Raw genomic sequence first — 23,390 nt, forward strand, 5'->3', positions numbered from 1 at the left:
GTCTATCACGAAGATATTCTATTTCGTCATAGTCTGGTGTACTTGTTTTGTCTTTTAAAAGATTGACAAAGCGCGTTAAATTTGCTCGCAGAGTAGTTCGCTTTCTTTTCAGAAGGTACAGGTCTTGTATAGACATCGCTGACGGTGTGACAGACGGGCAATTTATGACAGCTGAGGAGGGGGTGCAGATGAACGTGCTGCAGGCAGAGCTTTGTTCCTGTGACAGTAGGTAGTTGGGCCGGTAATAGTACGCCTTGTTTCCAGTAGGTGGCAGCACTTGTCACACAGACCGGCGTGGAGTTGTTTTAGAAAGAACGATATTCTTGAAGCATGCAGAAATAATATCTACACCAATGCAATAATGCCGTATAATCCCCATATAGCATGCTACGTTAGTGATTCAGTACATTGTATCTCAGAAGAAATAACTGTTCTACTCATCGTGATCCTGGGTCGAGTGGCGTGATGAAACATTCCCTTTACAGGAGATCCGTGGTTACTTGGCGTGAAAGTTCTCCAAATCTTGAAAGTTCGTGAAGAAACGTATCGTAACTTGAACAAATGGGTTATTTCGGCACCATAAATGTTGGGGATATCACTAATAAATAAAACACTGAATCACTTTACTTCGTCATGGCTGTCATCTTTATTCTTACTTACTACAAACCAGTACAAAACAAAAGCATAAATACAAGCGATATGGCAGTTCCCAGTAGCTCCGCTAGATAGCAGAAGCTCATACTTGAAATACTAAACTATGTACAGGGAGATTGCATATCCAAATCACATAACGCCGTTAGAGTGTGTACGAGTCCTTTTCTATGAACCTCCAACAACACTGACGAGCGTCCAGTAGGGGCGGCGGAGTCTGAAATATCCATTAGTGTTATGGTTAGCACTCTACATTCCGAATCCAGTACTCTGTTTTCAAAGCTCGTGGTACCTGAAATTGTCATTTCAAGATATTACTAGTTTATAAATTGTAGGATATTTTCTGCCATTGACAAACATAATCGAAACACTGACGTGTGTCGAGTAACGACTGCGTTGCTAGATAGGTCCAATGGTGTAATGGATAGCACGCTGGGCTCTGAATCCAGCGATCCGATTTAATATCTGGGCGGCACCTGTAATTTTCACTTGTAGAAACTACTAGTTTATTAATTGTAGGAAGATATCTTTTCATTGTCAAACATTTTCGAAGCACCGACGAGTAACGGATAGCACTCAGGACTCCGAATCTAGCGATCCGCGTTCAAGTGTCTTGGGGACCTGGAATTGTTAATTCCAGGTATTAATCTTTTAATAATCCTTGGCTGTTTCCTTTCGATTCGCAAATATTATCGAAACACTGACGAGCGTCCAGTAGGACCAGCACACTTTGTAAGACATCTTGGTGTAATTTTAGAACACGAGACTCCGAATCCAGCGATCCGATGTCAAATCTCATTGCTACCTAAAATTGTCATTTCAATGATACTAGGATGTTTTTCGTTTCCTCTGTCAAACATTCTCGAAGCACTGACGCATGTCGAGTAAGAACTTCTCAGTGTGTCAGGTCCCATGGTGTAATGGCTAGCAATCTGGACTCTGAATCCAGCGATCCGAGTTCAAATCTCGGTGGAACCTGTAAATTTCACTCTTTGGTATTACTGGATTATTAATTGTAGGAAGATTACTTCCCATTTTCAAACATCATCGTAACACTGACGAGCGTCTAGTAGGACCAGCGCAGTTTGTTAGACCCCATGGTGAATTTTTTGCACTCTAGACCCCGAATCCAGAGATCCGATTTCAAATGTCGGTGCTACTTAAAATAGTCATTTCAATGATACTAGGATTTTTTTTGTTTCCACTGTCAAACATTATCGAAGGACTGACGCGTGTCGAGAAGGAGCTGCCCAGTGCGTCAGGTCCCATGGTGTAACGGATAGCACTCAGGACTCCGAATCTAGCGATCCGCGTTCAAGTGTCTTGGGGACATGGAATTGTTAATTCCAGGTATTAATCCTTTAATAATCCTTGGCTGTTTCCTTTCCATTCTCAAATATTATCGAAACACTGACGAGCGTCCAGTAGGACCAGCGCAGTTTGTAAGACCTCTTGGTGTAATTTTAGAACTCTAGACTCCGAATCCAGCGATCCGATGACAAATCTCGGTGCTACCTAAAATTGTCATTTCAATGATGCTTGGATGTTTTTCGTTTCCACTGTCAAACATTCTCGAAGCACTGGCGCATGTCGAGTAAAAACTTCTCAGTGTGTCAGGTCCCATGGTGTAATGGTTAGCACTCTGGACTCTGAATCCAGCGATCCGAGTTGGAATCTCGGTGGGACCTGTAATTTTCAATTGTAGATATTACTAGTTCATTAACTGTAGGACCATTTCTTTCCATTCTCAAATATTATCGAAATACTGACGAGCATCTAGTAGGACCAGCGCACTTTGTTAGAACCCATGGTGCAAGTTTTGCACTCTGGATACCGAATCAGGCGATACGATTTCAAATCTCGGTGCAACCTAAAATTATCATTTCAATAATACTAGAATGTTTTTGATTCCACTGTCAAATATTCTCGAAGCACTGACGCTTGTCGGGTAGCAACTGAAAAGAGTGTCAGGTCCCATGGTGTAATGGTTAGCACTCTGGACTCTGAATCCAGCTATGCGAGTTCAAATCTCGGTGGGACCTGTAATTTCCATTTGTAGATATTACTAGTTCATTAATTGTAGGACAATTTCTTTCCATTCTCAACCATTATCAAAACACTGACGAGCGTCTAGTAGGACCAGCGCACTTTGTTAGATCCCATGGTGCAAGTTTCGCACTCTGGATTTCGAATCCGGCGATCCGATTTCAAATCTCGTGCGACCTAAAATTGCCATTTCGAGATATTACTCGTTTATTAATTGTAGGATGTTTTCCTTGGATTGTCAAACATTTCGAAGCACCGACGAGTGTCTAGTAGGACCTGCGCAGTTTATAAGGTCCCGTGGTGAAACGGCTACCACTCCCGACTCCGAATCTAGCGATCCGAGTTAAAGTGTCTTGGGGACCTGGAATTGTTAATTCCAGGTATTAATCTTTTAATAATCCTTGGCTGTTTCCTTTCCATTCGCAAATATTATCGAAACACTGACGAGCGTCAAGTAGGACCAGCACAGTTTGTAAGACATCTTGGTGTAATTTTATAACTCGAGACTCCGAATCCAGCGATCCGATGTCAAATCTCATTGCTACCTAAAATTGTCATTTCAATGATACTAGGATGTTTTTCGTTTCCTCTGTCAAACATTCTCGAAGCACTGACGCATGTCGAGTAAGAACTTCTCAGTGTGTCAGGTCCCATGGTGTAATGGTTAGCACTCTGGACTCTGAATCCAGCGATCCGAGTTCAAATCTCGGTGGGACCTGCAATTTACATTTGTAGATATTACTAGTTCATAAATTGTAGGACTATTTCTTTCCATTCCCCAATATTAGCGAAACACTGAAGAGCGTCTGGTAGGACCAGCGCAGTTTGTTAAATCCCATGGTGCAAATTTTTCACTCTTGAATCCGAATCCACAGATCCAATTTCAAATCTCGGTGCTGCATAAAATTGTCATTTCAATAATAAAAGGATGTTCTTAGTTTCCACTGTCAAATATTATCGAGGCACTGAAGCGTGTTGAGTAGGAACTGCTGAGTGCGTTATGTCCCATGTGTAATGGTAAGCATTCTGGTCTTTTAATCCAGCGATCGGAGTCAAATTCACGGTGGAACTTGTATTTTCATTATGTATATTACTATTTTATTAACTACGGACGTTTTCCTTTCAATCTCAGACAGTATCGAAATACTGACGAGCGTCCAGTAGGACCAGCGGGGTGTGAAATATCCCTTAGTGTTATGGTTAGCACCCTACATTCCGAATCCAGTGCTCTGTTTTCAAACCTCGTGGTAACTGACATTGTAATTTCAAAATATTACTAGTTTATAAATTGTAGGGTATTTTCTGCCATGGACAAACGTAATCGAAATACAGACATGGCTTGAGTATGAACTGCGTTGCTCAGCAGGTTCCATGGTGTAATGGTTAGCACTCTGGACTTTGAATCCAGTGATCCGAGTTCAAATCTCGGTGGAACCTGTAATTTTCACTCTTTGGTATTACTGGATTATTAATTGTAGGAAGATTACTTCCCATTTTCATACATCATCGTAACACTGACGAGCGTCTAGTAGGACCAGCGCAGTTTGTTAGACCCCATGGTGAATTTTTTGCACTCTAGACCCCGAATCCAGAGATCCGATTTCAAATGTCGGTGCTACTTAAAATAGTCATTTCAATGATACTAGGATGTTTTTTTGTTTCCACTGTCAAACATTATCGAAGGACTGACGCGTGTCGGGAAGGAGCTGCCCAGTGCGTCAGGTCCCATGGTGTAACGGATAGCACTCAGGACTCCGAATCTAGCGATCCGCGTTCAAGTGTCTTGGGGACATGGAATTGTTAATTCCAGGTATTAATCTTTTAATAATCCTTGGCTGTTTCCTTTCCATTCTCAAATATTATCGAAACACTGACGAGCATCTAGTAGGACCAGCGCACTTTGCTAGAACCCATGGTGCAAGTTTCGTACTCTGGATACCGAATCCGGCGATCCGATTTCAAATCTCGGTTCAACCTAAAATTATCATTTCAAGAATACAAGAATGTTTTTGATTCCACTGTCAAATATTCTCGAAGCACTGACGCTTGTCGGGTAGCAACTGAACAGAGTGTCAGGTCCTATGGTGTAATGGTTAGCACTCTGGACTCTGAATCCAGCGATGCGAGTTCAAATCTCGGTGGGATCTGTAATTTCTATTTGTAGATATTAGTAGTTCATTAATTGTAGGACGATTTCTTTCCATTCTCAAACATTATCGAAACACTGACGAGCGTCTAGTAGGACCAGCGTACTTTGTTGGATCCCATGTTGCAATTTTTGCACTCTGGATTCCGAATCCGGCGATCCGATTTCAAATCTCGTGCGACCTACAATTGTGATTTCGAGATATTACTAGTTTATTAATTGTAGGATGTTTTCCTTGGATTGTCATACAATTTCGATGCACCGACGAGTGTCTAGTAGGATCTACGCAGTTTATAAGGTCCCGTGGTGAAACGGCTACCACTCACGGCTCCGAATCTAGCGATCCGAGTTCAAGTGTCTTGGGGACCTGGATTTGTTAATTCCAGGTATTAAGGTGTTAATAATCCTTGGCTGTTTCCTTTCCATTATCAAATATTATCAAACACTGACGAACGTCCAGTAGGACCAGCGCAGTTTGTAAGACCTCTTGGTGTAATTTTAGAACTCTAGACTCCGAATCCAGCGATCCGATATCAAATCTCGGTGCTACCTAAAATTGTCATTTCAATGATACTAGGATGTTTTTCGTTTCAAGTGTCAAACATTCTCGAAGCACTGACGCATGTCGAGTAAGAATCGATCACTGTGTCAGGTCCCATGGTGTAATGGTTAGCACTCTGGACTCTGAATCCAGCGATCCGAGTTCAAATCTCGGTGGGACCTGCAATTTTTCATTTGTAGGTTTCACCAGTTCATTAATTGTAGGACGATTTCCTTCCATTCTCCAATATTAGCCAAACATGAAGAGCATCTAGTAGGTCCATTGCAGTTTGCTAGATCCCATGGTGCAAACTTTGCACTCTAGAATACGAAACCACAGATCCGATTTTAAATCTCGGTGCTGCATAAAATTGTCATTTCAATAATAAAAGGATGTTCTTAGTTTCCACTGTCAAATATTATCGAGGCACTGACGCGTGTTGAGTAGGAACTGCTGAGTGCGTTATGTCCCATGTGTAATGGTAAGCATTCTGGGCTCTGAATCCAGCGATCGGAGTCAAAATCGCGGTGGAACTTGTATTTTCATTATGTATATTACTATTTTATTATCTATGGACGTTTTCCTTTCAATCTCAGACAGTATCGAAACACTGACGAGCGTCCAGTAGGACCAGCGGGGTGTGAAATATCCCTTAGTGTTATGGTTAGCACCCTACATTCCGAATCCAGTGCTCTGTTTTCAAACCTCGTGGTAACTGACATTGTAATTTCAAAATATTACTAGTTTATAAATTGTAGGGTATTTTCTGCCATTGACAAACGTAATCGAAATACAGACATGTCTTGAGTAAGAACTGCGTTGCTCAGCAGGTTCCATGGTGTAATGGTTAGCACTCTGGACTTTGAATCCAGCGATCCGAGTTCAAATCTCGGTGGAACCTGTAATTTTACTCTTTGGTATTACTGGACTATTAATTGTAGGAAGATTACTTCCCATTTTCAAACATCATCGTAACACTGACGAGCGTCTAGTGGGACCAGCGCAGTTTGTTAGACCCCATGGTGAATTTTTTGCACTCTAGACCCCGAATCCAGAGATCCGATTTCAAATGTCGGTGCTACTTAAAATAATCATTTCAATGATACTAGGATGTTTTTTTGTTTCCACTGTCAAACATTATCGAAGGACTGACGCGTGTCGAGAAGGAGCTGCCCAGTGCGTCAGGTCCCATGGTGTAGCGGATAGCACTCAGGACTCCGAAACTAGCGATCCGCGTTCAAGTGTCTTGGGGACCTGGATTTGTTAATTCCAGGTATTAAGCTTTTAATAATCCTTGGCTGTTTCCTTTCCATTCTCATATTATCGAAACACTGACGAACGTCCAGTAGGACCAGCGCAGTTTGTAAGACCTCTTGGTGTAATTTTAGAACTCTAGACTCCGAATCCAGCGATCCGATATCAAATCTCGGTGCTACCTAAAATTGTCATTTCAATGTTACTAGGATGTCTTATGTTTCCACTGTCAAACATTATCGAAGCACTGACGCGTGTCGAGTAGGAACGGCGCAGTGCGTCAGGTACTGTGGTGTAATGGTTAGCACTCTGGACACTAAATAGGGCGATCCGAGTTCGTATCTCAGTGGGACTTGTATTTTCATTTTATGTAATTAAATGTATTAATTAACATAATTAATTAATCTAATTAATATGTCCGGCCCTGTGGTGTAGTGGTTAGCGTGTTTAACTGCCAGCCCCGGAGGCCCGGGTTCGATTCCCGGCTCTGCCACGAATTTTGAAAGGTGGTATGAGGGCTGGAACGGGGTCCTCTCAGCCTCGGGAGGTCAACTGAGTAGAGGTGGGTTCGATACCCACCTCAGCCATCCTATAACCAGGCGAATGCCGGGATGGTACCTAACATAAGGCCATGGCCGCTTCCTTCCACCTTCCTTGCCTGTCCCTTCCAATCTTCCCATCCCTCCACAAGGCCCCTGTTGAGCATAGCAGGTGAGGCCGCCTGGGCGAGGTCCTGGTCATTCTCCCCAGTTGTATCCCCAACCAAGTTTCTGAAGCTCCAGGACACTGCCCTTGGGGCGGTAGAAGTGGGATCCCTCGCTGTATCTGAGGGAAAAGCCGATGATGATGATGAATTGTAGGATGTTTACCTCACGTTCTGAAATATTATCGAAACACTGACGAGCGTCCAGTAGGGGCGGCGGAGTCTGAAATATCCCTTAGTGTTATGGTTAGCACTCTACATTCCGAATCCAGTACTCTGTTTTCAAAGCTCGTGGTACCTGAAATTGTCATTTCAAGATATTACTAGTTTATAAATTGTAGGATATTTTCTGCCATTGACAAACATAATCGAAAGACTGACGTGTGTCGAGTAACGACTGCGTTGCTAGATAGGTCCCATGGTGTAATTGATAGCACTCTGGGCTCTGCATCCAGCGATCCGATTTAATATCTGGGCGGCACCTGTAATTTTCACTTGTAGAAACTACTAGTTTATTAATTGTAGCAAGATTTCTTTTCATTGTCAAACATTTTCGAAGCACCGACGAGGGTCTAGTAGGACCAGTGCAGATTTAAGGTCCCTCGGTGTGACGGCTACCACTCAGGGCTCCGAATCTAGCGATCCGAGTTCAAATGTCTTAGGGACCTGCAATTGCTATTTCCAGGTATGAATCCTTTATTAATCCTTGGCTGTTTCTTTTCCGTTCTCAAACATTATCGAAACACTGACGAGCGTCCAGTCGAACCAGCGCAGTTTGTAAGATCTCTTGGTGTAATTTTAGAACTCTAGACTCCGAATCCAGCGATCCGATATCAAATCTCGGTGCTAACTAAAATTGTCATATCAATAATAGAGGGATGTTTTTAGTTTCCACTGTCAAACATTATCGAAGCACTGACGCATGTCGAGTAAGAACCGATCAGTGTGTTAGGTCCCATGGTGTAATGGTTAGCACTCTGGACTTTGAATCCAGCGATCCGAGTTCAAATCTCCGTGGGACCTATAATTTTCATTTGTAGAAACTACTACTTTATTAATTGTAGGACGATTTCTTTCATCATCTTCATCATCATCATCATCTGTTTACCCTCCAGGTTCGGTTTTTCCCTCGGACTCAGCGAGGGATACCACCTCTACCGCCTCAAGGGCAGTGTCCTGGAGCTTCAGACTCTTGGTCAGGGGATACAACTGGGGAGAATGACCAGTACCTCGCCCAGGCGGCCTCACCTGCTATGCTGAACAGGGGCCTTGCGGAGGATGGGGAAGATTGGAAGGGATAGACAATGAAGAGGGAAGGAAGCGGCCGTGGCCTTAAGTTAGGTACCATCCTGGCATTTGCCTGGAGGAGAAGTGGGAAACCACGGAAAACCACTTCCAGGATGGCTGAGGTGGGAATTGAACCCATCTCTACTCATTTGACCTCCCGAGGCTGAGTGGACCCCGTTCCAGCCCTCGTATCACTTTTCAAATTTCGTGGCAGAGCCGGGGATCGAACCCGGACCTGCGGGGGTGGCAGCTAATCACGCTAACCACTACACCACAGAGGCGGACACGATTTCTTTCCATTCTCAAATTTTATCGAAACACTGACGAGCGTCTAGTAGGACTGCGCGGTTTGTTGGATTCCATGGTGCAGTTTTTGCACTCTGGACTCTGAATCCAGCGATCCGATTTCAAATCTCGGTGCTGCATAAAATTGTCATTTCATTAATAAAAGGATGTTTTTAGTTTCCACTGTCAAATATTATCGAGGCACTGACGCGTGTCGAGTAGGAACTGCTGAGTGCGTTATGTCCCATGTGTAATGGTAAGCACTCTGGTCTTTGAATCCAGCGATCGGAGTTAAAATCCCGGTGGAACTTGTATTTTCATTATCTATATTACTATTTTATTAACTATGGACGTTTTCCTTTCAATCTCAGACAGTATCGAAACACTGACGAGCATCCAGTAGGACCAGCGGAGTCTAAAATTTCCCTTAGTGTTTTATTTAGCACTCTAGATTTCGAATCCAGTGCTCTGTTTTCAAAGCTCGTGGTAACTGACGTTGTAATTTCAAGATATTACTAGTTTATAAATTGTAGGATATTTTCTGCCATTGGCAAACATATTCGAAACACTGACGTGTGTCGAGTAAGAACTTGTCAGTGTGTCAGGTCCCATGGTGTAATGGTTAGCACTCTGGACTCTGAATCCAGCGATCCGAGTTCAAATCTCGGTGGAACCTGTAATTTTCACTCTTTGGTATTACTGGATTATTAATTGTAGGAAGATTACTTCCCATTTTCAAACATCATCGTAACACTGACGAGCGTCTAGTAGGACCAGCGCAGTTTGTTAGACCCCATGGTGAATTTTTTGCACTCTAGACCCCGAATCCAGAGATCCGATTTCAAATGTCGGTGCTACTTAAAATAGTCATTTCAATGATACTAGGATGTTTTTTTGTTTCCACTGTCAAACATTATCGAAGGACAGACGCGTGTCGAGAAGGAGCTGCCCAATGCGTCAGGTCCCATGATGTAATGGATGGCACTCAGGACTCTGAATCCAGCGATCCGAGTTAAAATCTCGGTGGCACCTGTAATTTTCTTTCGTAGAACCAACTAATTTATTAATTGTAGGATGATTTCTTTCCATTCTGAAGTATTATCGAAACACTGACGAGCGTCTAGTAGGACCAGCGCAGTTTGTTAGATCCCATGGGGCAATTTTTGCACTCTTGATTCCGAATCTGAGGATCCGATTACAAATCTCGTGCGACCTACAATTGTAATTTCGAGATATTACTCTAGACTCCGAATCCATCAATCCGATATCAAATATCGGTGCTACTTAAAATTGTGATTTCAATAATTCTAGGATGTTTTTTGTGTCCACTGTCAAACATTCTCGAAGGACTGAAGCGTGTCGAGCAGGAACTGCGCAGTGAGTGAGGTCCCATGTTGAAATGGTAAGCACTCTGGACTCTGAACCCAGCGATCCAAGTTCTGATCTCGGTGGGACCGGCAATTTCAATTTTGAGGTATTCCTGGATTGATATTCCTCGGTTGTGTTCCTTCCGTTCTCAAACATTATCGGAACGTTGATGATCATCTAGTAGGAACGAAGCTGCTCTATATGTCCCATGCCGTAATGGTTAGCTCACTGGACACTGAACTCATGATCTGATTTCAAACTTCGCCGGTACATGGAAATGAAATTTCCAGTTATTAAATGTTTCTTAGATCACGAATGATTTTCTTCCATTCTCAAATATTATCGGAACGCAGACGAGCATCTAGCAGGACAGGCGCAGTTGGTAAGGTCCCATGGTGTAATGGTTAACACTCTGGACTCTGAATCCAGCGATCCGAGTTCAAATCTCGGTGGGACCTGTAATTTCCATTTGTAGATATTACTAGTTCATTAATTGTAGGACGATTTCTTTCCATTCTCAAGCATTATCAAAACACTGACGAGCGTCTAGTAGGACCAGCGCACTTTGTTAGATCCCATGGTGCAAGTTTTGCACTCTGGATTTCGAATCCGGCGATCCGATTTCAAATCTCGTGCGACCAACAATTGCCATTTCGAGATATTACTCGTTTATTAATTGTAGGATGTTTTCCTTGGATTGTCAAACATTTCGAAGCACCGACGAGTGTCTAGTAGGACCTGCGCAGTTTATTAGGTCCCGTGGTGAAACGGCTACCACTCCCGGCTCCGAAACTAGCGATCCGAGTTCAAGTGTCTTGGGGACCTGGAATTGTTAATTCCAGATATTAATCTTTTAATAATCCTTGGCTGTTTCCTTTCCATTCGCAAATATTACCGAAACACTGACGAGCGTCCAGTAGGACCAGCACAGTTTGTAAGATATCTTGGTGTAATTTTAGAACTCGAGACTCCGAATCCAGCGATCCGATGTCAAATCTCATTGCTACCTAAAATTGTCATTTCAATGATACTAGGATGTTTTTCGTTTCCTCTGTCAAACATTCTCGAAGCACTGAAGCATGTCGAGGAAGAACTTCTCAGTGTGTCAGGTCCCATGGTGTAATGGTTAGCACTCTGGACTCTGAATCCTGCCATCCGAGTTCAAATCTCGGTGGGACCTATAATTTTCATTTGTAGATATTACTAGTTCATAAATTGTAGGACTATTTCTTTCCATTCTCCAATATTAGCGAAACACTGAAGAGCGTCTGGTAGGACCAGCGCAGTTTGTTAAATCCCATGGTGCAAATTTTTCACTCTTGACTCCGAATCCACAGATCCAATTTCAAATCTCGGTGCTGCATAAAATTGTCATTTCAATAATAAAAGGATGTTCTTAGTTTCCACTGTCAAATATTCTCGAAGCACTGACGCTTGTCGGGTAGCAACTGAACAGAGTTTCAGGTCCCATGGTGTAATGGTTAGCACTCTGGACTCTGAATCCAGCGATCCGATGTCAAATCTCGGTGCTACCTAAAATTGTCATTTCAATGATGCTTGGATGTTTTTCGTTTCCACTATCAAACATTCTCGAAGCACTGACGCATGTCGAGTAAGAACTTCTCAGTGTGTCAGGTCCCATGGTGTAATGGTTAGCACTCTGGACTCTGAATCCTGCGATCCGAGTTGAAATCTCTTTGGGACCTGTAATTTTCATTTGTGGATATTAAAAGTTCATTAATTGTAGGACGATTTCTTTCCATTCTCAAATATTATCGAAATACTGACGAGCATCTAGTAGGACCAGCGCACTTTGCTAGAACCCATGGTGCAAGTTTCGTACTCTGGATACCGAATCCGGCGATCCGATTTCAAATCTCGGTTCAACCTAAAATTATCATTTCAATAATACAAGAATGTTTTTGATTCCACTGTCAAACATTCTCGAAGCACTGACGCATGTCGAGTAAGAATCGAACACTGTGTCAGGTCCCATGGTGTAATGGTTAGCACTCTGGACTCTGAATCCAGCGATCCGAGTTCAAATCTCGGTGGGACCTGCAGTTTTTCATTTGTAGGTTTTACCAGTTCATTAATTGTAGGACGATTTCCTTCCATTCTCCAATATTAGCCAAACATGAAGAGCATCTAGTAGGTCCATTGCAGTTTGCTAGATCCCATGGTGCAAACTTTGCACTCTAGAATACGAATCCACAGATCCGATTTTAAATCTCGGTGCTGCATAAAATTGTCATTTCAATAATAAAAGGATGTTCTTAGTTTCCACTGTCAAATATTATCGAGGCACTGACGCGTGTTGAGTAGGAACTGCTGAGTGCGTTATGTCCCATGTGTAATGGTAAGCATTCTGGTCTCTGAATCCAGCGATCGGAGTCAAAATCGCGGTGGAACTTGTATTTTCATTATGTATATTACTATTTTATTAACTATGGACGTTTTCCTTTCAATCTCAGACAGTATCGAAACACTGACGAGCGTCCAGTAGGACCAGCGGGGTGTGAAATATCCCTTAGTGTTATGGTTAGCACCCTACATTCCGAATCCAGTGCTCTGTTTCCAAACCTCGTGGTAACTGACATTGTAATTTCAAAATATTACTAGTTTATAAATTGTAGGGTATTTTCTGCCATTGACAAACGTAATCGAAATACAGACATGTCTTGAGTAAGAACTGCGTTGCTCAGCAGGTTCCATGGTGTAATGGTTAGCACTCTGGACTTTGAATCCAGCGATCCGAGTTCAAATCTCGGTGGAACCTGTAATTTTACTCTTTGGTATTACTGGACTATTAATTGTAGGAAGATTACTTCCCATTTTCAAACATCATCGTAACACTGGCGAGCGTCTAGTAGGACCAGCGCAGTTTGTTAGACCCCATGGTGAATTTTTTGCACTCTAGACCCCGAATCCAGAGATCCGATTTCAAATGTCGGTGCTACTTAAAATAATCATTTCAATGATACTAGGATGTTTTTTTGTTTCCACTGTCAAACATTATCGAAGGACTGACGCGTGTCGAGAAGGAGCTGCCCAGTGCGTCAGGTCCCATGGTGTAGCGGATAGCACTCAGGACTCCGAAACTAGCGATCCGCGTTCAAGTGTCTTGGGGACCTGGATTTGTTAATTCCAGGTATTAAGCTTTTAATAATCCTTGGCTGTTTCCTTTCCATTCTCAAATATTATCGAAACACTGACGAACGTCCAGCAGGACCAGCGCAGTTTGTAAGACCTCTTGGTGAAATTTTAGAACTCTAGACTCCGAATCCAGCGATCCGATATCAAATCTCGGTGCTACCTAAAATTGTCATTTCAATGATACTAGGATGTTTTTCGTTTCAAGTGTCAAACATTCTCGAAGCACTGACGCATGTCGAGTAAGAACCGATCAGTGTGTCAGGTCCCATGGTGTAATGGTTAGCACTCTGGACTCTGAATCCAGCGATCCGAGTTCAAATATCGGTGGGACATTTAATTTTCATTTGTAGGTTTTACCAGTTCATTAATTGTAGGACGATTTCCTTCCATTCTCCAATATTAGCCAAACACTGAAGAGCGTCTAGTAGGACCATTGCAGTTTGCTAGATCCCATGGTGCAAACTTTGCACTCTAGAATACGAATCCACAGATCCGATATCAAATCTCGGTGCTACCTAACATTGTCATTTCAATGTTACTAGGATGTTTTATGTTTCCACTGTCAAACATTATCGAAGCACTGACGCGTGTCGAGTAGGAACGGCGCAGTACGTCAGGTACTGTGGTGTAATGGTTAGCACTCTGGACACTAAATAGAGCGATCCGAGTCCGTATCTCAGTGGGACTTGTATTTCCATTTTATGTAATTAAATGTATTAATTAATATAATTAATTAATCTAATTAATATGTCCGGCCCTGTGGTGTAGTGTTTAGCGTGTTGAACTGCCAGCCCCGGAGGCCCGGGTTCGATTCCCGGCTCTGTCACGAATTCTGAGGTGGTATGAGGGCTGGAACGGGGTCCTCTCAGCCTCGGGAGGTCAACTGAGTAGAGGTGGGTTCGATACCCACCTCAGCCATAAGGCCATGGCCGCTTCCTTCCACCTTCCTTGCCTGTCCCTTCCAATCTTCCCATCCCTCCACAAGGCCCCTGTTGAGCATAGCAGGTGAGGCCGCCTGGGCGAGGTACTGGTCATTCTCCCCAGTTGTATCCCCAACCAAGTTTCTGAAGCTCCAGCCCCTTGAGGCGGTAGAGGTGGGATCCCTCGCTGTATCTGAGGGAAAAGCCGATGATGATGATGAATTGTAGGATGTTTACCTCACATACTGAAATATTATCGAAACACTGACGAGCGTCCAGTAGGGGAGGCGGAGTCTGAAATATCCCTTAGTGTTATGGTTAGCACCCTACATTCCGAATCCAGTACTCTGTTTTCAAAGCTCGTGGTACCTGAAATTGTCATTTCAAGATATTCATCATCATCATCATCATCTGTTTACCCTCCAGGTTCGGTTTTTCCCTCGGACTTTAGAACTCTAGACTCCGAATCCAATGATCCGATGTCAAATCTCATTGCTACCTAAAATTGTCATTTCAATGATACTAGGATGTTTTTCGTTTCCTCTGTCAAACATTCTCGAAGCACTGACGCATGTCGAGTAAGAATCGGTCAGTGTGTCAGGTCCCATGGTGTAATGGTTAGCACTCTGGACTCTGAATCCAGCGATCCGAGTTCAAATCTCGGTGGGACCTGCAATTTTTCATTTGTAGGTTTTACCAGTTCATTAATTGTAGGACGATTGCCTTCCATTCTCCAATATTAGCCAAACACTGAAGAGCATCTAGTAGGTCCATTGCAGTTTGCTAGATCCCATGGTGCAAAGCACTCTAGAATACGAATCCACAGATCCGATATCAAATCTCGATGCTGCAGAAAATTGTCATTTCAATAATAAAAGGATGTTCTTAGTTTCCACTGTCAAATATTATCGAGGCACTGACGCGTGTTGAGTAGGAACTGCTGAGTGCGTTATGTCCCATGTGTAATGGTAAGCATTCTGGTCTTTGAATCCAGCGATCGGAGTCAAATTCACGGTGGAACTTGTATTTTCATTATGTATATTACTATTTTACTAACTACGGACGTTTTCCTTTCAATCTCAGACAGTATCGAAACACTGACCAGCGTCCAGTAGGACCAGCGGGGTGTGAAATATCCCTTAGTGTTATGGTTAGCACCCTACATTCCGAATCCAGTGCTCTGTTTTCAAACCTCGTGGTAACTGACATTGTAATTTCAAAATATTACTAGTTTATAAATTGTAGGGTATTTTCTGCCATTGACAAACGTAATCGAAATACAGACATGTCTTGAGTATGAACTGCGTTGCTCAGCAGGTTCCATGGTGTAATGGTTAGCACTCTGGACTTTGAATCCAGCGATCCGAGTTCAAATCTCGGTGGAACCTGTAATTTTCACTCTTTGGTATTACTGGATTATTAATTGTAGGAAGATTACTTCCCATTTTCAAACATCATCGTAACACTGACGAGCGTCTAGTAGGACCAGCGCAGTTTGTTAGACCCCATGGTGAATTTTTTGCACTCTAGACCCCGAAACCAGAGATCCGATTTCAAATGTCGGTGCTACTTAAAATAGTCATTTCAATGATACTAGGATGTTTTTTGTTTCCACTGTCAAACATTGTCGAAGGACTGACGCGTGTCGAGAAGAAGCTGCCCAGTGCGTCAGGTCCCATGGTGTAACGGATAGCACTCAGGACTCCGAAACTAGCGATCCGCGTTCAAGTGTCTTGGGGACATGGAATTGTTAATTCCAGGTATTAATCTTTTAATAATCCTTGGCTGTTTCCTTTCCATTCTCAAATATTATCGAAACACTGACGAGCGTCCAGTAGGACCAGCGCAGTTTGTAAGACCTCTTGGTGTAATTTTAGAACTCTAGACTCCGAATCCAGCGATCCGATGTCAAATCTCAGTGCTACCTAAAATTGTCATTTTAATGATGCTTGGATGTTTTTCGTTTCCACTGTCAAACATTCTCGAAGCACTGACGCATGTCGAGTAAGAACTTCTCAGGGTGTCAGGTCCCATGGTGTAATGGTTAGCACTCTGGATTCTGAATCCAGCGATCCGAGTTGAAATCTCGGTGGGACCTGTAATTTTCATTTGTAGATACTAAAAGTTCATTAATTGTAGGACGATTTCTTTCCATTCTCAAATATTATCGAAACACTGACGAGCATCTAGTAGGACCCGCGCACTTTGTTAGAAGCCATGGTGCAAGTTTTGCACTCTGGATAACGAATCCGGCGATCCAATTTCAAATCTCGGTGGAACCTATACTTATCATTTCAATAATACTAGAATGTTTTTGATTCCACTGTCAAATATTCTCGAAGCACTGACGCTTGTCGGGTAGCAACTGAACAGAGTGTCAGGTGCCATGGTGTAATGGTTAGCACTCTGGACTCTGAATCCAGCGATGCGATTTCAAATCTCGGTGGGACCCGTAATTTTCATTTTTAGATATTAAAGTTCATTAAGTGTAGGACGATTTCTTTCCATTCTCAAATATTATCGAAATACTGACGAGCATCTAGTAGGACCAGCGCACTTTGTTAGAACCCATGGTGCAAGTTTTGCACTCTGGATACCGAATCCGGCGATCCAATTTCAAATCTCGGTGCAACCTAAACTTATCATTTCAATAATACTAGAATGTTTTTGATTCCACTGTCAAATATTCTCGAAGCACTGACGCTTCTCGGGTAGCAACTGAACAGAGTGTCAGGTCCCATGGTGTAATGGTTAGCACTCTGGACTCTGAATCCAGCGATCCGAGTTCAAATCTCGGTGGGACCTGTAATTTTCATTTGTAGGTTTTACCAGTTCATTAATTGTAGGACGATTTCTTTCCATTCTCCAATATTAGCCAAACACTGAAGAGCGTCTAGTAGGACCAGCGCACTTTGCTAGATCCCATGGTGCAAACTTTGCACTCTAGAATACGAATCCACAGATCCGATATCAAATCGCGGTGCTACCTAACATTGTCATTTCTATGTTACTAGGATGTTTTATGTTTCCACTGTCAAACATTATCGAAGCACTGACGCGTGTCGAGTAGGAACGGCGCAGTGCGTCAAGTACTGTGGTGTAATGGTTAGCACTCTGGACACTAAATAGAGCGATCCGAGTTCGTATCTCAGTGGGACTTGTATTTTCATTTTATGTAACGAAATGTATTAATTAATATAATTAATTAATCTAATTAATATGTCCGGCCCTGTGGTGTAGTGGTTAGCGTGTTTAACTGCCAGCCCCGGAGGCTCGGGTTCGATTCCCGGCTCTGCCACGAATTTTGAAAGATGGTATGAGGGCTGGAACGGGGTCCTCGCAGCCTCGGGAGGTCAACTGAGTAGAGGTGGGTTCGATACCCACCCCACCCATCCTATAACCAGGCGAATGCCGGGATGGTACCTAACATAAGGCCATGGCCGCTTCCTTCCACCTTCCTTGCCTGTCCCATCCAATCTTCCTATCCCTCCACAAGGCCCCTGTTCATCATAGCAGGTGCGGCCGCCTGGGCGAGAAACTGGTCATCCTCCCCAGTTGTGTCCTCCGACCCAAGGTCTGAAGCTCCAGGACACTGCCCTTGTGGCGGTAGAGGAGGGATCCCCCTCTGAGTCCGAGGGAAGAACAGAACCTAGGGGGTAAACAGATTAAGCAGAAGAAGAAGATAATTAATTAATATAATTAATTAATATAATTTATTTATTTATTGTAGGATGTTTACCTTCCATTCTCTAACATTATCGAAATACTGACGAGCGTCCAGTAGGACAAGTGGAGTCTGAAATATCCCTTTGTGTTATGGTTACAGTCTACATTCCGAATCCAGTACTCTGCTTTCAAACCTGGTGGTAACTGACATTGTAATTTCAAAATATTACTAGTTTATAAATTGTAGGGTATTTTCTGCCATTGACAAACGTAATCGAAATACAGACATGTCTTGAGTATGAACTGCGTTGCTCAGCAGGTTCCATGGTGTAATGGTTAGCGCTCTGGACTTTGAATCCAGCGATCCGAGTTCAAATCTCGGTGGAACCTGTAATTTTCACTCTTTGGTATTACTGGATTATTAATTGTAGGAAGATTACTTCCCATTTTCAAACATCATCGTAACACTGACGAGCGTCTAGTAGGACCAGCGCAGTTTGTTAGACCCCATGGTGAATTTTTTGCACTCTAGACCCCGAATCCAGAGATCCGATTTCAAATCTCGGTGCAACCTAAAGTTATCATTTCAATAATAATGATGTTTTTGATTCCACTGTCAAATATTCTCGAAGCACTGACGCTTGTCGGGTAGCAACTGAACAGAGTTTCAGGTCCCATGGTGTAATGGTTAGCACTCTGGACTCTGAATCCAGCGATGCGAGTTCAAATCTCGGTGGGACCTATAATTTCCATTTGTAGATATTACTAGTTCGTTAATTGTAGGACGATTTCTTTCCATTCTCAAACATTATCGAAACACTGACGAGCGTCTAGTATGACCAGCGTACTTTATTGGATCCCATGTTGCAATTTTTGCACTCTGGATTCCGAATCCGGCGATCGGATTTCAAATCTCGTGCGACCTACAATTGTCATTTCGAGATATTACTAGTTTATTAATTGTAGGATGTTTTCCTTGGATTGTCAAATAATTTCGAAGCACCGACGGGTGTCTAGTAGGACCTGCGCAGTTTATAAGGTCCCGTAGTGAAACGGCTACCACTCAGGGCTCCGAATCTAGCGATCCGAGTTCAAGTGTCTTGGGGACCTGGATTTGTTAATTCCAGGTATTAATCTCTTAATAATCCTTGGCTGTTGCCTTTCCATTCTTAAATATTATCGAAACACTGACGAGCGTCCAGTAGGACCAGCACAGTTTGTAAGACCTCTTGGTGTAATTTTAGAACTCTAGACTCAAATCCGGCGATCCGATTTCAAATCTCGGTGCAACCTAAAATTGTCATTTCAATGATGCTAGGATGTTTTTCGTTTCCACTGTTAAACATTCTCGAAGCACTGACGCGTATCGCGTAGGAGCGGCGCAGTGCGTCAGGTACTGTGGTTTAATGGTTAGCACTGTGGACTCTGAATCGAGCGATCCGAGTTCGAATCTCAGTGAGACTTGTATTTTCATTGTATGTAATTAAATGTATTAATTAATATAATTAATTAATCTAATTACTATGTCCGCCTCAGTGGTGTAGTGGTTAGCGTGTTTTTCGTTTCCACTATCAAACATTCTCGAAGCATTGACGCATGTCCAGTAAGAACTTCTCAGTGTGTCAGGTCCCATGGTGTAATGGTTAGCACTCTGGACTCTGAATCCAGCGATCCGCGTTCAAATCTCGTTGGGACCTGTAATTTTCATTTGTAGATATTACTAGTTCATAAATTGTAGGACGATTTCTTTCCATTCTCCAATATTATCGAAACGCTGACGAGCGTCCAGTAGGACCAGCGCAGTTTGTAAGACATCTTTGTGTAATTTTTGAACTCAAGACTCCGAATCCAGCGATCCGATTTCAAATCTGGGTGCTACCTAAAATTGTCATTTCAATGATACTAGGATGTTTTTTTGTTTCCACTGTCAAACATTATCGAGGGACTGAAGCGTGTCGAGTAGGAACTTCGCAGTGGGTCAGGTCCCATGGTGTAATGTTTAGCACTCTGGACTCTGAATCCAGCGATCCGAGTTCAAATCTCGGTGGGGCCCGTAATTTTCATTTGTAGATATTACTAGTTTATTAATTGTAGGGCGATTTTTTTCCATTCTCAAACATAAGCGAAACACTGACGAGCGTCTAGTAAGAGCAGCGCAATTTGTAAGATCCCTGGGTGTAATTTTTAGCACTCTGCACTCCGAATTCAAATATCATTGGACCTACAATTGTCATTTCTAAATATTACTAGTTGATTAATTGCAGGGTCCGCCTCTGTGGTGTAGTGGTTAGCGTGATTAGCTGCCACCCCCGGAGGTCCGGGTTCGATTCCCGGCTCTGCCACGAAATTTGAAAAGTGGTACGAGGGCTGGAACGGGGTCCACTCAGCCTCGGGAGGTCAACTGAGTAGAGGTGGGTTCGATTCCCACCTCAGCCATCTTCGAAGTGGTTTTCTGTGGTTTCCCACTTCTCCTCCAGGCAAATGCCGGGATGGTACCTAACTTAAGGCCACGGCCGCTTCCTTCCCTCTTCCTTGTCTATCCCTTCCAGACTTCCCATCCCTTCACCAGGCCCCTGTTCAGCATAGCAGGTGAGGCCGCCTGGGCGTGGTACTGGTCATTCTCCCCAGTTGTATCCCAGACCAAGAGTCTGAAGCTCCAGGACACTGCACTTAAGGCGGTAGAGGTGGTATCCCTCGCTGAGTCCGAGGGAAAAGCCGAACCTGGAGGGTAAACAGATGATGATGATGATGATGATGATTAATTGCAGGACGTTTTCTTTCCACTGTCAAACATTATCGAAACACTGACGAGCGTCGAGTAAAAAATCGCAGTGTGTAATGTTTCCTTTTATAAAGATTTTAGGACTCTGGACTCTGAATCCCGAGATCAGAGTTTCAATCTCGCAGGGACTTTTTAATTTTAATTTTAATTTCGAGGTATTACTGGTTTCATAATTCTCCGCTGTTTTCCTTCCATTCCCAAACATTATCGAACCACTGACGAGCGTTCAGTAGGGCAGGCGCAATCTACAAGCTGTCTTGGTGTAATGGTTAGCACTCTGGACTCCTAATCCTGCGATCCGACTTCAAATATCGTGGACCTACAATTGTCATATCGAGATATAACAAGTTTATTACTTGTAAGATGTTCTCTTTCCTTTGTCAAATATTTTCGAAGCACTGACGAGTGTCTAGTAGGACCAGCATAGTTTAAAAGGTCCCATGGTGTAATAGTTAGCACTCTGGACTCGGAATCTAGCGATCCTACTTCCAATCTCGTAGGACCTATAATTGTCATTCCGGGATATGACTAGTTTATTAATTGTAGGATTTCTTTCCACTGCCAAACATTATCGAAACGCTGACGTGTGTCGGGTAAGAACTGCGCGGCTGGGCATGTCCCATGGTGTAATGGTTAGCACACTGGACTCTGAATCCAGCGATCCGAGTTCAAATCTCTGTGGGCCGGTAATTTTCATTTGTTGATATTACTAGTTTATTAATTGAAGGACGATTTCTTTCCATTCTCAAACATTAGCGAAACACTGACGAGTGTCTAGTAGGACCAGCGCAGTTTGTAAGATCCCTGGGAGTAATTTTAGCACTCTGGACTCCGAATCCGGCGATCCGTCTTCAAATCTCGTGGGACCCACAATTGTCATTTCGAAATATTACTAGTTGATTAATTGCAGGTCCGCCTCTGTGGTGTAGTGGTTAGTGTGATTAGCTGCCACGCCCGGAGGCCCGGGTTCGATTCTCGGCTTTGCCACGAAATTTGAAAAGTAGTACGAGGGCTGGAACGGGGTCCACTCAGCCCCGGGAGGTCAACTGAGTAGAGGTGGGTTCGATTCCCACCTCAGCCATCCTGGAAGTGGTTTTGCGTGGTTTCCCACTTCTCCTCCAGGCAAATGTGGGATGGTACCTAACTTACGGCCACGGCCGGTTCCTTCCCTCTTCCTTGTCTATCCCTTCCAATCTTCTCATCCCCCACCAAGGCCCCTGTTCAGTATAGCAGGTGAGGCCGCCTGGACTAGGTACTGATCATTCTCCCCAGTTGTATCCCCCGATCCGATGTCTGAAGCTCCAGGACACTGCCCTTGAGGCGGTAGAGGTGGGATCCCTCGCTGAGTCCGAGGGAAAAGCCGAACCTGGAGGGTAAACAGATGATGATGATGATGATGATGGGATAGGTATTTTCATTTTAGATATTACTATTTTATTAATTGTAGGATGCTTACCTTCCAATCTCAAACATTATCGAAACACTGACGAGCGTCCAGTAGGACCAGCGTAGTCTGAGATATCCCTTGGTGTTAAGGTTAGCAGTTTGGACTCCGAATCCAGTGCTCTGTTTTCAAAGCTCGTGGTACCTGAAATTGTCATTTCAAGATATTACTAGTTTATAAATTGTTTACACTTAGCGAGGGATCCCACCTCTACCGCCTCAAGGGCAGTGTCCTGGAGCTTCAGACTCTTGGTCGGGGGATACAACTGGGGAGTATGACCAGTACCTCGCCCAGGCGGCCTCACCTGCTATGCTGAACAGGGGCCTTGTGGAGGGATGGGAAGATTGGAAGGGATAGGCAAGGAAGAGGGAAGGAAGCGGCCGTGGCCTTAAGTTAGGTACCATCCCGGCATTCGCCTGGAGGAGAAGTGGGAAACCACGGAAAACCACTTCCAGGATGGCTGAGGTGGGAATCGAACCCACCTCTACTCAGTTGACCTCCCGAGGCTGAGTGGACCCCGTTCCAGCCCTCGTACCACTTTTCAAATTTCGTGGCAGAGCCGGGAATCGAACCCGGACCTCCGGGGGTGGCGGCTAATCACGCTAACCACTACACCACAGAGGCGGACAGGATAATTTCTCCCATTCACAAACATTATCGAACACTGACGTGTGTCGAGTAAGAACTGCCTTGCTCGGCCGGTCCCATGGTGTAATGGTTTGCACTCTGGACTTTGAATACAACGATTCGAGTTCAAATATCTGTGGGACCTGCAACTTCACTTTTTTAGGTATTCCGTGATTCTTATTTCTCGGTTGTGTTCTTTCCAATCTCAAACATTATCAGAACGTTGATGAACATCTAGTAGGAACGAAGCTGCTCGTTAACCCCCAGGGTGTTATATCTAGCCCTCTGGACTCTTAGCGAGCGATCGAAGTTCAAACGTCGATATTACTAGTTTATTAAATGTAGGGCGATTTTTTTCCATTCTCAAACATTATCGAATCACTAACGAGCGTTCAGTAGGGCCAGCGCAATCCACAACCTCCCGTGGTGTAATGGTTAGCATTCTGGCCTCCGAATCCGGCGATCCGACTTCAAATCTCGTGGGACCTATAATTGTCATTCTGAGATATCACTA

The 23,390-nt window shown here is 43.6% G+C and overlaps 21 non-coding genes across 21 annotated transcripts; all 21 read left to right on the forward strand.

The window, feature by feature from the left end:
• The first annotated feature begins 2,267 nt into the window (after nt 1–2,267).
• TRNAQ-CUG (transfer RNA glutamine (anticodon UUG)) lies at nt 2,268–2,339 on the forward strand. The gene has a single exon. It is a non-coding gene; the product is annotated as a tRNA-Gln (tRNA).
• Nucleotides 2,340–2,621: 282 nt separating this feature from the next.
• Nucleotides 2,622–2,693, forward strand: TRNAQ-CUG (transfer RNA glutamine (anticodon CUG)). Its single transcript has one exon. It is a non-coding gene; the product is annotated as a tRNA-Gln (tRNA).
• A 650-nt stretch (nt 2,694–3,343) lies between these two features.
• Nucleotides 3,344–3,415, forward strand: TRNAQ-CUG (transfer RNA glutamine (anticodon CUG)). The gene has a single exon. It is a non-coding gene; the product is annotated as a tRNA-Gln (tRNA).
• A 647-nt stretch (nt 3,416–4,062) lies between these two features.
• On the forward strand, nt 4,063–4,134 carry TRNAQ-UUG (transfer RNA glutamine (anticodon UUG)). The gene has a single exon. It is a non-coding gene; the product is annotated as a tRNA-Gln (tRNA).
• A 638-nt stretch (nt 4,135–4,772) lies between these two features.
• Nucleotides 4,773–4,844, forward strand: TRNAQ-CUG (transfer RNA glutamine (anticodon CUG)). The gene has a single exon. It is a non-coding gene; the product is annotated as a tRNA-Gln (tRNA).
• Nucleotides 4,845–5,494: 650 nt separating this feature from the next.
• TRNAQ-CUG (transfer RNA glutamine (anticodon CUG)) lies at nt 5,495–5,566 on the forward strand. The gene has a single exon. It is a non-coding gene; the product is annotated as a tRNA-Gln (tRNA).
• Nucleotides 5,567–6,213: 647 nt separating this feature from the next.
• On the forward strand, nt 6,214–6,285 carry TRNAQ-UUG (transfer RNA glutamine (anticodon UUG)). The gene has a single exon. It is a non-coding gene; the product is annotated as a tRNA-Gln (tRNA).
• Nucleotides 6,286–8,292: 2,007 nt separating this feature from the next.
• On the forward strand, nt 8,293–8,364 carry TRNAQ-UUG (transfer RNA glutamine (anticodon UUG)). The gene has a single exon. It is a non-coding gene; the product is annotated as a tRNA-Gln (tRNA).
• A 1,153-nt stretch (nt 8,365–9,517) lies between these two features.
• TRNAQ-CUG (transfer RNA glutamine (anticodon CUG)) lies at nt 9,518–9,589 on the forward strand. Its single transcript has one exon. It is a non-coding gene; the product is annotated as a tRNA-Gln (tRNA).
• Nucleotides 9,590–10,667: 1,078 nt separating this feature from the next.
• TRNAQ-CUG (transfer RNA glutamine (anticodon CUG)) lies at nt 10,668–10,739 on the forward strand. The gene has a single exon. It is a non-coding gene; the product is annotated as a tRNA-Gln (tRNA).
• Nucleotides 10,740–11,389: 650 nt separating this feature from the next.
• On the forward strand, nt 11,390–11,461 carry TRNAQ-CUG (transfer RNA glutamine (anticodon CUG)). The gene has a single exon. It is a non-coding gene; the product is annotated as a tRNA-Gln (tRNA).
• Nucleotides 11,462–12,269: 808 nt separating this feature from the next.
• On the forward strand, nt 12,270–12,341 carry TRNAQ-CUG (transfer RNA glutamine (anticodon CUG)). The gene has a single exon. It is a non-coding gene; the product is annotated as a tRNA-Gln (tRNA).
• A 647-nt stretch (nt 12,342–12,988) lies between these two features.
• Nucleotides 12,989–13,060, forward strand: TRNAQ-UUG (transfer RNA glutamine (anticodon UUG)). Its single transcript has one exon. It is a non-coding gene; the product is annotated as a tRNA-Gln (tRNA).
• Nucleotides 13,061–14,957: 1,897 nt separating this feature from the next.
• Nucleotides 14,958–15,029, forward strand: TRNAQ-CUG (transfer RNA glutamine (anticodon CUG)). Its single transcript has one exon. It is a non-coding gene; the product is annotated as a tRNA-Gln (tRNA).
• Nucleotides 15,030–15,673: 644 nt separating this feature from the next.
• On the forward strand, nt 15,674–15,745 carry TRNAQ-UUG (transfer RNA glutamine (anticodon UUG)). The gene has a single exon. It is a non-coding gene; the product is annotated as a tRNA-Gln (tRNA).
• A 638-nt stretch (nt 15,746–16,383) lies between these two features.
• Nucleotides 16,384–16,455, forward strand: TRNAQ-CUG (transfer RNA glutamine (anticodon CUG)). The gene has a single exon. It is a non-coding gene; the product is annotated as a tRNA-Gln (tRNA).
• Nucleotides 16,456–17,090: 635 nt separating this feature from the next.
• TRNAQ-CUG (transfer RNA glutamine (anticodon CUG)) lies at nt 17,091–17,162 on the forward strand. Its single transcript has one exon. It is a non-coding gene; the product is annotated as a tRNA-Gln (tRNA).
• Nucleotides 17,163–18,341: 1,179 nt separating this feature from the next.
• On the forward strand, nt 18,342–18,413 carry TRNAQ-UUG (transfer RNA glutamine (anticodon UUG)). The gene has a single exon. It is a non-coding gene; the product is annotated as a tRNA-Gln (tRNA).
• A 280-nt stretch (nt 18,414–18,693) lies between these two features.
• Nucleotides 18,694–18,765, forward strand: TRNAQ-CUG (transfer RNA glutamine (anticodon CUG)). The gene has a single exon. It is a non-coding gene; the product is annotated as a tRNA-Gln (tRNA).
• An 883-nt stretch (nt 18,766–19,648) lies between these two features.
• Nucleotides 19,649–19,720, forward strand: TRNAQ-CUG (transfer RNA glutamine (anticodon CUG)). Its single transcript has one exon. It is a non-coding gene; the product is annotated as a tRNA-Gln (tRNA).
• Nucleotides 19,721–20,004: 284 nt separating this feature from the next.
• Nucleotides 20,005–20,076, forward strand: TRNAQ-CUG (transfer RNA glutamine (anticodon CUG)). Its single transcript has one exon. It is a non-coding gene; the product is annotated as a tRNA-Gln (tRNA).
• The last annotated feature ends 3,314 nt before the right edge of the window (nt 20,077–23,390 follow it).

This window comes from Anabrus simplex, chromosome 4 (genome assembly GCF_040414725.1).
Source record: "Anabrus simplex isolate iqAnaSimp1 chromosome 4, ASM4041472v1, whole genome shotgun sequence".
NCBI classification, from domain to species: Eukaryota; Metazoa; Arthropoda; class Insecta; order Orthoptera; family Tettigoniidae; genus Anabrus; species Anabrus simplex.